We start from the raw sequence: 12,020 nt of genomic DNA, 5'->3' as shown, positions 1-12,020 counted from the left end.
TGTATACATACATGCACACACATACACGCACACACAAGAACTCTGTAACAATGTGTCTGGTCTTTGACTGTAATAAACTTTTTTACTTTTCTGTAACAATGTATATATGTATATCATTAGGAATTCTATTTTTGAAAAATAATAATATGTTACCCACTAATTTGAAAGAGAAGAACATCCAGTGGAAATAAACTTGATATGATTGTTCCTACCAACAGGACAGCGCCCTTTAAACCTACAGGAAACAATGGTGTTATTAATGAGTGTTTACAAACAATTTCTACATTATATTACATTATGTATTAAAGCAATAAATATTACACCACTAATCCCATAATTTAAATAATTTATTTTAACTTGTAGTAATAATGCAAAAATAAATTTCTCCTACAAATTCTAGGTGATGAATAGGCAGGATCACACACTTATAACTGGAGTGTTGAAGTGAGAGAGGCTCCCCAGAACCTGACATGTAATTACGAAACTATTCCTATAGATACTAGTGCAGGCAGAAACAAAACTCCTGGAAATAGACTCTATAAATATACTTTTAAATAAGGTAAGGCAGGCAAGTGAATTTTAATTGATGCAGAGACTAATTTATGGCTCCTCCTTTAGGATGCACACCTTAACGGGGTGAGGGGGTTTCAGAGTGTTGAAGAAGCTGACAGCAATGCCGTCAAGAGTCAGGACTGCTAGCAGGGGCACCAAGGTGGAAAGGTCAAAGCTGAGACACCAGACTAAGATGCATCCAAACTCAGAGGAAGGCAATAGTAAACCACCTCTGAATACCTCTTACCATGAAAATCCTATGAATAGAGTATCCAAAATGCAACATGAGATAGTGCTGGAAGATGAGACCCCAAGGTCAGATGGCACTCAATGAGCTACTGGGGAAGAACAACGGACAAGTATGAGCAGCGCTGTGACTAATGACACCACTGGGTCAAAGCCAAATGGAAGCCCAGAGGCTGATGCACACAGATGCAAATGGAGAGTCCGGAGTTGTACAACATACGCAACAGGAACATGGAATGTGAGAAGCATGAACCAGGGAAAGTTAGAAATTGTCAATAAAGAAATGGAATGCATCAACATTAGAATACTGGGCGTGAGTGAATTAAAATGGATGGCAATGGAACATTTTCAATCCGGCAAACTACAAAATATTTTAATCAGAAAATGAGAAATTAAGAAGAAATGGGGTTGCTTTAACAGTGAGAAGTGATGTAGCAAAAGCAATTAGGAGCTATAACGCAAGCTCTGAGCGAGTGATATCAATGAGATTAAACGGGAAACCTATTAACACAACCATCATCCAACTCTAAGCTCCAATGGCAAACACAGAAGAGGAATTGGAGAGATTTTACGTACATGTACAGGAACAAATTGATCACACACCAAAACGAAATGTTCTGATAATCATGGGAGACTGGAATGCAAAGGCAGGGGACTGAGAAAAACTAGGAATTGTGGGGAAATGGGGCTTAGGATACAGAAATGAAGCAGGACTTACTGAATTCTGTGAAGCCAGTAATTTCTTGCAAACACATTTTTTGAGCAACCAAAAAGATGACTGTACATCACCAAATGGTAAATATAAGAATCAAACTGATTATATAATTAGTAGCAGAAGATGGAGAAGTTCCATACTTTCTGCGAAAACAAGACCAGGAGCAGACTGCGGTACCAATTATGAACTGGTCATATAAAAAATCAAAGCTAAAGAACAATAAAGCAATCATAATGCCAAAATACAATTTAAGTAGCATCCCAGAAGAATATAAAGATCAAATAAGGAACAGATTTGAGGCTTTAAACTTAGTTGACAGAGAACCAGAAGAACTATGGAGTGAAGTCAGAGACATGATCAGGGAAGAATGCAAAAAGACAATACCTCTTGTTAAAAAAAGAGAAACATCTCAATGGATGACTGAAGAAACTCTTAAAATTGTTAAAGAAAGAAGGAAAGCAAAAGGAGACAGAAACACAGTCAGAACCCTAAACGCAATAATACAGCAACTAGTACTTAAGGACAAAGAGAACTATTACAATAGTTACTGTATAAACATAGAATAGGACAACAAAAACTGTAGAACGAGAGCCCTGTTCCAAAAATTAGAGAAATCAAAGGGAAATTAAAACCAAGAGTAGGGATGTTGAATAATCAACAAAGGAACACACTGACTGACCCAGATGAAATAAAAGGAAAATGGAAGCAATACACTGAAGAACTCTATAAAAGAGATGCCAGGATGACAGATTCATTCATGGAGGAACCGTATGATGAAGACCGGAAATTTTAGAATGCGAGGTGAAAGCTGCTCTTAAAATACTTGGAAGAAACAAATCACCAGGAATAGATAGCATACCAATAGAGTCGCTATGAGTTACTGAGACTGAATCTGTCCAAATTTTGACAAAAATTTGTCAACAAATACGGGGCACTAAACAATGGCCCACAGACTGAAAGCTGAAACAGCCTTGGTCGCCCTGTATGATGACCTCTGTCGGGAGAGGGACAGGGGGAGTGTGACCCTGTTGATTCTCCTTGATCTCTCAGCGGCGTTTGATACCATCGACCATGGTATCCTTCTGGGGAGGCTCGCGGAGTTGGGAGTTGGGGGCACTGCTTCGCAGTGGCTCTGCTCTTACTTAGCGGATCGTCACCAGAAGGTAGTGCTTGGGGAACATTGCTCGATACCCTGGACTCTCCATTGTGGAGTCCCTCAGGGATCGGTTTTGTCCCCCATGCTTTTTAACATCTACATGCAGCCTCTGGGTGCGGTCATCAGGAGTTTTGGAGTGCGTTGCCATCAGTACGCTGATGACACGCAGCTCTACTTCTCCTTTTCACCTTCTTCAGGTGAGGCTGTCGATGTACTAAACCGTTGCCTGACCGCGATAATGGACTGGATGAGAGCTAATAAACTGAAACTCAATCCAGACAAGACCGAGACGCTGTTGGTGAACTCCTTTTCTGCCCAGATGGTGGATACCCGACCTGTTCTAGATGGGGTTACACTCCCCTTGAAGGAACAGGTTCGTAGCTTGGGTGTCCTTTTTGACCCTTCCTTGTCACTTGAGACTCAAGTGGCCTCGGTGGCACGGAATGCGTTTTACCATCTTCGCTTAGTCGCCCAACTACGCCCCTATCTGGACAGTGACGATTTCGCCTCAGTTGTTCACGCTCTGGTAACCTCTAGCTTGGATTACTGTAATGCGCTCTACGTAGGGCTGCCCTTGAAGACAGTTCGGAAACTACAGCTAGTGCAAAACGCGGCAGCCAGGCTGCTGACGAGGACCAATCGGTCCGCGCATATAACACCTGTCCTGGCCCGTTTGCACTGGCTACCTATTTGTTTCCGAGCCAGATTCAAGGTGTTGGTTTTGACCTATAAAGCCTTACACGGTGTGGGACCGCAGTACCTTGTGGAACGCCTCTCCTGCTATGAACCTACCCGTCCACTTCGTTCAGTATCTAAGGCCCTCCTCCGGGTACCAACTCATTAAGATGCCCGGAGGATTACTACTAGATCTAGGGCCTTTTCTGTGGTGGCCCCCGAATTGTGGAACAGCTTACCAGAGGAGATACGCCTGGCGCCTACGGTATTTTCTTTTAGGCGCCAGGTTAAGACCTGGCTATACTCCCAGGCATTTTAATGTTTAATGTCAATGTTAATTGTTCATCTTAATGTTTTAAATTTTCTTGTTATTTGAAATGGATTTTATTATAACATTGTATTTTAACTCTGTTTTGTACACCGCCCAGAGAGCTACTTGCTATGGGCGGTTTAAAAATGAAATGAAATAAAATAAATAAATAAATAAATAAAATATATATCCCAGTTCCAAAGAAAGGGGATCCCAGGGAATGCAGTAATTATCTAACTATTGCCTAAATATCCAATGCAAGTAAAGTAATACTCAAGATTCTACAACAAAGGCTCTTATCATATATGGAGCGAGAAATGCCAGATGTCGACGCTGGATTTAAAAAAGGAAGAGAGACCTATGTTCATATCGCAAACATACAGTGGATAATGGAACAGACCAAGGAATTTCAGAAGAAAATTTGCTCAGAGGCACACATTACCAAATTCTTCCAAGAATGGAAATGGATTGGACTGTGAGAGACCAACCCAAATGGTGTTTGCACTTTGACAAATTTGTAGGGCAGAACAATATCTGAGAGAGGAGTTCAGGTCTCCTGCTCACCTGGTGCATTCACTATAGCTGCCCAATTTCCCTGCTTTTTAAAGTTGGATAGAAATACCTGTGGGCTATAGGTACGTTCTTAAACCGCAAGGTTTTTTAGTGAATTTCTCTACTTTTTAATCTGGGAAGTAAGAAATGGGATCCTGTGCAAGTTTCCTGAGAATGGATTGATCATTTGCATGCTTATTGAGTTCAGTGGGATTTACTCCCCTGCAATCATGCTTAGGATAGGTGAAACTGACCACAGGGGATGGGGAGCAGAGGAGGAGGAGGAGGGAGGGGAGAAAGGGCAGAGGGGAGAAGTGGGATGGGAGCAGGCAGGATGGGGAGGGGAGGACAGGTTTGATCATTCATATGTTGAGTAGGATTTACTCCCGTGCAATCATGCTTAGGATAGGTAAAACTGACCAGGGGGGAAGGAGGGAGGGCTAGAGTGGGCAGGGGAGGAGGAAGAGGGGAGGGGAGAAGGAAGAGAGAGGAAAGGGGAAGGAGGGGAAAGGCAGGTCTGATCATTTATATGCTTATTGAGTTCAATGGGATTTACTCCTATGCAATCATGGTTAGGATAGGTAAAACTGACCATGGGGGAGGGAGGAGGGGGAAGGGGAAGGGGAAGAAGTGGATTGGAGGGGGGCAAAGGAAGGGGGAGGGGAAGGGAAGGTTTGTTCATTTGCATGCTTATAGAGTTCAATGGTATTTACTCCTGTGCAATCATGCTTAAGATAGGTAAAACTGACCATGGGGAAGGGGAGGGGGAGGAGGGGATTGGAAGGTGATAGGGATGGGGAAGGAGGGACAAAGGAAGGGGGAGGGAAAGGGCAAGAGGGAGGGGATAGGAGGGAGGAGATGAGAGAGTGGGTTTGATCATTTGCATACTTTTTGAGTTCAGTGGGATATATTTCTGTGCAATAATGTTTGAAAATGGAAATGGACTGCCTTCAAGTCGATCCCGACGTATGGCGACCCTATGAATAGGATTTTCATGGTAAACCGTATTCAGAGGGGGTTCACCATTGCCTTCCTCTGAGGCTAAGAGGCAGTGACTGGCCCAAGGTCACCCAGTGAAATTCATGGCTGTGTAGGGAGTCAAACCCTGGTATCCCAGGTCATAGTCCAACACTGACCTGGAGGAGGGGCAAGAGGGGAGAAGATTGGGTGGGTGCGCACTGGGCAGAGGGAAGCCTCTTTCCTTTCCAGAAGGAAAACACTGGGAAGAGTATCATTGCTTTTCAGCATTTCCCCCACCTTTTTATTCTACAGCAGGCACATGTAGCCTCCCAACCAAATTTAAACCAAACCTGTCCCTGGCCACATCCATACCAGGCCTTTATTTCTCTTTAGGCAGTCACGGCTTCTCTCAAAGAATCCTGGGAAGTGTAGTTAGTGAAGGGTGCTGAGAGTTGCTAGGAGACACCTAGTTCCCCTCACAGACCTTCAATTAGAGTGGCTGACTGTTAAACCAGTCTGGCCACTGGAGCTCTGTCAGTGGAATAGGAGTCTCTCAGCACCCTTCACAAACTACACTTCACAGGATTCTTTGGGGGAAGCCAGGACTGTCTCACGTGAAATCAAAGTCTGGTGTGGGTGTGGCCCCCTGATTAGCCAAGTCAAGCAGCTGTGAGGCTTTTAGAACACTGACAGTTGGTTCTTACCGAGGATGCCCGACATTATCATTGAGTTCCAGTCAAAAAATATTAAATTAATTAAAAATCAGCCAGGCATTTTTTTAACTTTTAAACTGCAGAAGATGAAGGTCAGAGTATGAGGCAAGGTCAGTAATCAGATTACAGGTACTCTGTGAACATGTCTGATTTTTAATGAATTTCAACAGATTATAAGAACTCTGACAGAAAAAAGTCCACAAGAGCTCTGGAGTTTTCCTTTCTCTTTTTAGACTTTGAACTCTCTAGTCTCTCGGAATGTTTTGTGTGTCACCATGAAAATGTAGAGGACTGTTAAGCAAGCGTTTCCAAGTTCAGGACTGTAAGTTTTGTTTGGTTTTGTTTTGAAATGAGCTTATGGGAAGCATCAGAATGACATGGGGGATATTTTCAATATAACATTGCAGAATGTTAAAAATCCATGCTATCTATAGTATACAGCCACTCTCGTGGCTCTATAGTAATGTATGAACATTCCAAAGAATTACATAAATACAAATATTACACTTCACCCTCACAAACACAATACATACGAACCTACCTCTTTCCTCCCAATCAGTATCTTCTTGGTAGGGGAATATGCAAAGTAACTCCTACAGAGCAGCTATTTGGGGGGACAGGAGGGGCAAGGCATTTCTTGTCATCCATGCTGCTTTTACCTGCATAGCCAATCCCTTTGACCCTGATTGACAAAGCTCATCTAAAGCTTGCAAATCTTTTGTAAACATGTTCGGTTTTGGCAAAGCAGCAGCAGAACTAGAAACATGAAACACTCACATATCCTGTTGGCTGTAGCTAGCAAAATGTCAGAAGATGCTTTTAAGGCACATTGGATTAAATCAGCTTTAGCACAGTCATCCGTGAATTACATCTTAAACAGCATGGACCTCGTTAAAGGGATGGGATACAACAAAAAAGAATGAACGCTTAGGCCAAAAATCAGCTTAAATCCAAGAATTCAAGCATAAACAAGCTATTAATAGCAGGCTGTTTCAAATATATCGTTTTCTTCAGCATAACAGTAAAGCAATGTAAGAAACACAAGAACTAGGATGAACCATTTTAAAGTACACGAGCACTTACTCTGCAAATGTGCTAGTATTTAGATACTACCTTTAACATGGGAGGTCGGGCACTATTCTACTCTATTAAAGGAGCAGCTCTCCTGAAATCATATTTCTACAGATCACCTATATTGCACTCAATCCTTCGACAGGTACCTGAGACGGGAGATACGGGGACTTTTCGCAATTCTCATTCACACCCCGCCCGCAGCACAACCTCCCCAAAACAGCTGTTAACCCCAAGAGTAACATAGCGACACTAAGCCAAGTTTCTAATCCTGACAAAAGGGGCAGAAGATTTTTTAAAAAACAAGATATCCTTCCCCCCCCCTCCCCCGAGAAAAGTCCCTGCCCTTTCCATACAAGCCAACTCACCCGACCGTAGGCCCAGCAGCCAACCGGCTGAAAATGATGCAACCGGAGAGGAAGGTAAAGCATGACAGGAAGTTTAGCAAGGGAAAAAAGAGACAGAACGAGAGAGATACACGCCTACTTGCGGCAGCCTCTCAGATCACTCCATACATAGGCTGCAAATAAGGCGGCTTCCAATTGGGCCAGGGGTTCTCCCGGCAACCATGTGTCTTGTCTGAGGTTTCAAGGAAGGGGAGGGAAGTATGGCTGAAGAATAGAGATAGGAAAGTTAGTGTTACTCATACACATGCCGACTGACTACTCGATTTCGGATCTCGGTTTGCTGTGTGCAAGGGGTGAAGAGGCACAGCGTATTTGCACACAAGTGAATGAAATGAAGCCGCGTGGCTCTGACGTTCGACTGGGAAAGGCTTGAAAAGGGCATTGAATGTGTTAAACGAATTAGGATGATCTTCGCTGTGGCTTCACGTAGCTTTATTTATTTATTTATTTATTTATTTATTTATTTATTGCACTTGTATACCGCCCCATAGCCGAAGCTCTCTGGGCGGTTTACAGCAATCAAAAACACCAAAACAAATACACAATTTAAAAACATATTTTAAAAACAATTTAAAATACAATTTTAAAATTTAAAACAATATAAAAACAATTTAAAACACATGCTAAAATGCCTGGGAGAAGAGGAAAGTCTTGACCTGGCGCCAAAATAAGTGTTGGTGCCAGGCGTACCTCGTCAGGTGGATCATTCCATAATTTGGGGGCCACCACTGAGAAGGCCCTCTCCCTTGTTGCCACTCTCCAAGCTTCCCTTGGAGTAGGCACCCGGAGGAGGGCCTTTGGTCTTGACCATAGTGTACAGGTGGGTTCGTATAGAGGCGTTCCATCAGGTATTGTGGTCCCAAGCCATGTAACATTAGCGGCAACATTCTATGTAAGGCTATCCCCATCAACCCCTGAATGAGCAAAACATGATGGGTAGAGTGTGTTAGAAATTCCGAAGTGATGATGATGGATTTAACAGTGGACTTAAGAGTTGTAAATCACACTGTCAAGTTTGGCTTTCTTCTCCTCTTTCTCCCACCCCGCCCCGAAAGCGAGAAACATAGCATTTTAGGGTTGTTGTAATTGTGAATCATCTTCTCTCAGCTTCATCTCTAACTCCTATCAGCAATATGTGGATGACATCAATATTGTCAAAAAAAACACCATCTCTCAGTGTTCCCCCCCCATCTGTAATGCAGATGGAATATATTTGTCCTTGTAATGTTTAACTGCTCAAAACAAAAATCAACTTCATTCAAAATATGATCCGAAGTTAAAAGAGAATGCAAGGGCTATTTTTTCACTAATGTCCACATCTGGCTGGCACTGTAAGAACAGAAAGCTGGGCCTTTGGTATGAAAAAACAGTGCTCTGGTCCATTGACTTGAATGAGGAGACTGCGGCACTCAGAGCTTTCTTTCCAGCGTCTCATATGCATTCCCCCTCTAGGATGCACACTTTAACGTGGTGAGGGGGTTTGAGAGTGTCATAGAAGCTGAAAGCAATGCTGTCAGGAGTCTAGTCCAAGAGGCTAGACTCCTAGCAGGGTCATCCAAGGCAGAATGGTCAAAGCTGAGGCACCAGACTAAGATGCATCCAGACTCAGAGGAAGGCAATGGTAAGCCACCTCTGAATACCTCTTACCACAAAAACCCTATGAATAGACTATCCTAAATGCAACACAAGAAAGTGCCAGAAGATGAGACCCCCAGGTCGGAAGGCATTCACCAAGCTACTGGAGAAGAACAACGGACAAGGACAAGTAGCGCTGTGACTAATGATGCCACTGGGTCAAAGCCATCAGCCCAAATAACAGAAACAAGACATGTGCTGTGCTGATCTTGATTTAGCAGGGAGGAAGCAACAATATTAAAACAGTTGATATAGATCAGATAGTCATTTAAACATGTTTGATATACTTTGCAATTTTAGTGAAGTTTCCTATAGTAAATCATTCTCTTTTGCTTCTGTTTCTGTGAATATGTGAAGTACAGCAACACTTTGCAACACCAAAAAAAGCTCCAAAAACAATTGTGCAATAATGGCACTAACTGTTCTGCAGAATAGTTTCCAATGGGCATGAGGAGTGTCTCAGTTTGCACAAGACAAAAGAGTGGGAGGTGAAATATATTCTAGCAAAATGCTACGTGTGCTCTATGTTTTTAATTGACCGTGCCCATCTTTCCTTAAGTGGGGTAGTTCAAGCATAGCAGGCTGAAAACATGCATCTTGGGTAGGCCAAGGTTGTTTTTTCCAACAGCTATAGTCATTGCTTAAATAGCAACATATTGTAATCATATTGTAATCCGTCTGATTTTACATCACACTGCAGTTTCAGATTCAACTGTTAATGTGCCCAAAATAGAAATAGAGTATAAGCTCCATTTTGAAACAGAAAAGGCAGTGTTTTCTAGGATGATTTCTAGGATGAATAACGAGAGAAATATAATTTTCTGGGTTAGATTCGCTGTAGAAACAGTAGTAACACAGAAAAGAAGTAAAATAAGAACACCAACAAACATACAAACATATAATTCTCCATCTTTGGAGATGGCAGGTATTGCCACCACTCACCATATGCTCAGAGGCACATGTTACCAAATTCTACCAAGCTACACAGGAAATGGATTGGACTGTGAAAGACCAACCCAAATTGTGTTTGCATTTTGACAAATTTGTAGGGCAGTACAATATCTCAGAGAGATCAGGTCTCCTGCTCCCCTGGTGCATTCACTATAGCTGCCCATTTCCCTGCTTTTTACAGTTTGATAAAAATATCTGTTGGCTATAGGTATGTTCTTAAACTGCACGTTTTTTGGCCTGTTGCCGAATATGGAATATCCTGTAGTGTAGGACCTTGAAAAGTGGGATTGCCAGTAACTCTAACTGGGGCTGCTGCAAAGTAGGAGGTCAGAAAGTTTTATTTGCAGGAGAAAAAGTAGGTGGAATAGGACAGGATGTGAGAAGAATGGGTTTGGTTATATATTAACTACACCACTTCTCTATATAGTTCAACATGTCCATTACATGTGGTGAGGTGTGGAGTGTATAGGTTCATAGAGACTAGTGGCTGTTAATTCGGGGGGGGGGATATTTTTACTGTTGTAAGTCGATAAGGAGAAAGAGATATCTGTGGGTCAGAAAAATTGGTAAAGAAGTACATGCATGACTTTTTTTTCACCAATGTTATATTTCCATCAATGTGTGTTTCATTTGCTGTTTTCCCCTTTATGTAATTTAAACACCAGAAGTAATGCAAGATATAATAATTCAGGATTCATCAGCTGTAGTTCAATGTTAGTTTATTTCTAGATGAATTTTCAGAGTCTGCTGCTGTTTTCTCTATGCTGCCTAAAAGGAGGTGAACCACTTTGAAAGTATAATGCAAATATTTCTGTCTTCCTTGAGAAAAATAGTTGGAGTAAAGCAAGGGTAGCCATTACGGTGACCTCTAGATGTTGCCTACAGCCCCAACTAGCAATGTCAATTGTCAGGGATTATGAAAGTTGGAGCTTGCAATACCTGGAGGGCTATTCCTGGAGGTAAAGTGTCCTCTTTCATAAGCATAATGCAAAGGTATATGAAAGTACCACTATTCTTCTTAGCCTACATTGAAGCAGAATTTACAACATTACTCTCTTCCAAGAATTCCAGGAATTATCCAATTTTAAATGAAAATAATCCAGTATTCCTTGGAAGATGGGATTATTTAACTTTATCTTCAGAGCAAGCCTGCCAGGTAGGTTAGGATAAAACAGACTTCATGCCTCTGGAACACAGGTAATCTTGAATCAAGGTCCAGCATAACTTCTGTACACAATGGCTTCTGAACACACTGTTATTTTAGCAGAGAGTAGGAAGTGCGGTACTTTACCCCACATTTTCAGTAGTAAAGTACAGTTACTGAAAAAGAAAGGTGCAAATGTACCCTTGTTGAGTATCAGCTCTGGCTCCACCAGTCTTGGCATTGGAGGCAAGGGTCCCATGTGGTTTGAAAAAGGTGTACCTAGTGGTTTTAACAATTAATTGGACAGAATAAAAAAAATGCCTCCTTTCTGGTTCAATATTAAATTCTTTCTTCATGCCTAAAGTGTAGTTATCTTAAGTCCAACAAAACCTGTAATTTGTTATGAAAACCTTTCTACCAACCATTTAGCAAGGAGGACTTTACCATATTAATCATACACCAAAAGCAAAATGGAATACTCTGGAGATGGCATGCAATAAAGCCATGACTGTCCCAACTTCTAGAAATGAGGCAATGCAGAAAACCTGTATACAGGGACAGGAATCTCTTAATATATCAGCATTTACATGCATTAATGCAACACTTTCAGAGCTTTGTAAAGCATTTTACAATCCAACAATAAAACTGAATTAAACATGAACACATTTACAGCTTTGCTCTGTTTTCAAGTGCTCCTTTGTATTTTAAAGCAACATCTATCAACTTTGAGAGAAAGACCAGTAGAGGGCACTATTTCCTCTCAGTGGTCAAGGTAGAATCATTAAATATTGTTAGGATCCTGTTTTTTTTTCCTTTTCCAGGATATGCATTCACATTTGCTTCTTGAAAAGGACTTTTCATATATTCATATTTAACTTGGTTCTGGACTGTTACAAAAAATCTTTTGTGAAGCATATCTAGCAGTTCCAATTT

At 41.7% G+C, this 12,020-nt stretch overlaps 1 protein-coding gene across 4 annotated transcripts in view; it reads right to left on the bottom strand.

The window, feature by feature from the left end:
- Positions 1-7,437, bottom strand: part of IARS1 (isoleucyl-tRNA synthetase 1) — a 159,600-nt gene extending 152,163 nt beyond the window's left edge. Inside the window, exons 1-2 of one of the 4 annotated variants that reach the window (XM_061618077.1) lie at positions 7,319-7,437; positions 154-235 (exon numbers count right to left, since the gene is read on the bottom strand). The gene's annotated coding sequence lies outside the window, so the exon portion shown is untranslated. Of the gene's footprint in view, positions 1-153; positions 236-6,420; positions 6,587-7,318 lie in introns of those variants that run through there. The other 3 variants (XM_061618075.1, XM_061618076.1, XM_061618079.1) reach the window with 3 other exon arrangements.
- Positions 7,438-12,020: the final 4,583 nt, after the last annotated feature.

This window comes from Rhineura floridana, chromosome 3, assembly GCF_030035675.1.
Source record: "Rhineura floridana isolate rRhiFlo1 chromosome 3, rRhiFlo1.hap2, whole genome shotgun sequence".
Taxonomy (NCBI): Eukaryota; Metazoa; Chordata; class Lepidosauria; order Squamata; family Rhineuridae; genus Rhineura; species Rhineura floridana.
Note: the sequence above shows the minus strand (reverse complement) of the source record. Positions and strands in the feature narration are given on the sequence as shown.